The sequence below is a fragment of the Nannospalax galili genome, unplaced genomic scaffold (genome assembly GCF_000622305.1).
Source record: "Nannospalax galili isolate Female #2095 unplaced genomic scaffold, S.galili_v1.0 scaffold299, whole genome shotgun sequence".
NCBI lineage: Eukaryota > Metazoa > Chordata > Mammalia > Rodentia > Spalacidae > Nannospalax > Nannospalax galili.
In genome coordinates this window covers 1-2231 of record NW_008343973.1, presented here as the reverse complement: position 1 = coordinate 2231, position 2231 = coordinate 1, and positions in this window count along the sequence as shown.

Sequence of the window (2231 nt, the reverse complement as noted above, 5' to 3'; positions counted from 1 at the left end):
CATATAAGGTGTCTTGATCAAGTCCATGCCCACTCCCTCCCCTCCAACTCCTCCCATATCTCCCCATCACTTTTTTTCTGATAACTTCATGAACCCTTTCTTCTTTGATTAATTAGTTTATTTTTATGGGGCTTTTGGCTACTCTAACATTTGCCCCTTCTGCTATGAAGGAGTCTGCAGCACATGGTTTTCCGAGCTCGTAAGCTATCCGGACATGAAGAGACTTCTACTTGCATAACAGAGGACCCCAACACAAGGACATTTTGACTTTTAGCCAAGAAACTGGCTACTTTTCTTTGGGGTCTTTTTACCCTAATGGCCTAGCCAATTCCTACCTCCTATTCTTATCACACCATCCTCTGAAGAGGTTACCCAGATTGCCAATAGGGAATAGGGACACAGACTGCTCTGGCTTCTTCCATGCTGAACAGGGATGTAGCTTGAGGCAATTGGAGCACCCCTTCAGTGGGTCTATGTAAAAAAAACCCTCCCAAATTGCATAACTTTTACCTTTAAGGGGAAAAGAAAGTTTCACACATGGCCTGGATTTGGGGTGGGCTAAAGTATACAGCCTGGGGAAGGCTAGCAAGAGAAGGCATGACCCATGCTGGGTAAAGGCTTTCCAGTGTGCATACCCTCAGGTCATACATACACCTCAATAGTCACAATGGGGCTTATTGATGGTTGTGCTCATTCATTAAAGGAGTGCCAAGCAGGGTCACTGGACCCTGACCTGAGTATCCAGCCACAATCCATCACTCTAGAGTCCAGCCTTGGAAGACAAAAGAAAAATGAGGAAGAACCCAGTAGAGGAATGCTTTTGGAAGCCCTTGTCAAGAAATTCCAATGGACTCATAGGAACATTTGGAAATTACCCTCTTCTGACTTTTTTCTAGTTCCCTGGCTAGAACTTGTATTGCTAATGACATTTTTTCATAGAATTTTATATTGGTTAACCTACTCCCTTTCCCTGCATAAACTTTTAAGCCCTGGTCCTCCCCACGTACACTATTTTCATGTCCTATGTGTTCTTTCCCCTCACCCCTTAAAGACATACTTTCCTCACCCTCTCATGGGCCCTTTCCAGCTCCCTGAGCAGTAGTGATTATCCCAATTAAACATACACATCTAAATTCAAAGCTAGATTCCACATAAAAGAAAGCATGGAACATTTGTCTTTCAAGGCTTTGGCCGCCTCACTTGGCATACCTTGTTTTCACTGTCTATATGAGGGAGGGAGGAAAGTCATAAGAGCAACCCAGCTGCCTTTAACAGAGTCATAACTATGAGAGTAGAACCTCAGGTGTGATGAACAGATGAGGATATTTCAGCAGGGCATGGTGGCTCATGCTTTTAATCCCAGCATTTGGAAGGCAGATACAGCAGGTGCTCTGTGATTGAAGCGATCCTGGTCTACATAGCGAGTTCGAGGTCAGCTTGGGGCTACAGAGAGACCCTGTCTCAATAAGAAAAGGACTTTTGACCCTAATTCATTTCAAAGCAGCATATCAGTTCATATTATGGAAAATTTTGATCTACGTTGTAGTGGAAATTAGAATATATTAACTGAAGTTAATATAGAAATAGCATATAAATGCACAGTGCTATGCCAGAGGAATAGTTTAAAGTAAACCTTAGAGGTTGGCTCAGTGGTTAGAGGTTTGCTCAGAACACGTGGTGTATTCCAGAGGACCGAGTTTAATTCAGAAGACACACAAGGCAACCAACAACACTGTGTAAGTGCAGTTCCAAGGACCTGACACCATCTTCTGGCCTCTGAGAGATTGCACACGTGTGATGCACTTACATGTATGCAGTCATATTATCGTTGGATCTAAGGAGCCCATACCTGATGTCTATAAAGGAAAAATAGGACTAAAGGTATTTCCCGTTAATTTGAAAAGTCATGCATTTGATTGGGAGGGAAAAGTACATCTGAAAGGCCCATCTCAGTAGCCCTTCAGAAAATGCAAAGCCAGCCTCACGATGTCCTGGAATATTTTTTGATGTTCTTAGTCCCAGAAATACCCATGCCAGCTACCTGATGCTGAAATACTTTATTAATTTTAATTTAAATTTAAAAGAATTTTCTGAGAGTTTGTATTTGCAGGTATGTAAGTGCACTCATGCATGAAATATCTGCAGAAGTCAGAAGAGGGGTTCGAATCTGCTGGACCTGCAGTTATAGATGGTTTTCAGCCACCATTTGAGTGCTGGGAAGTGAGCCCAGG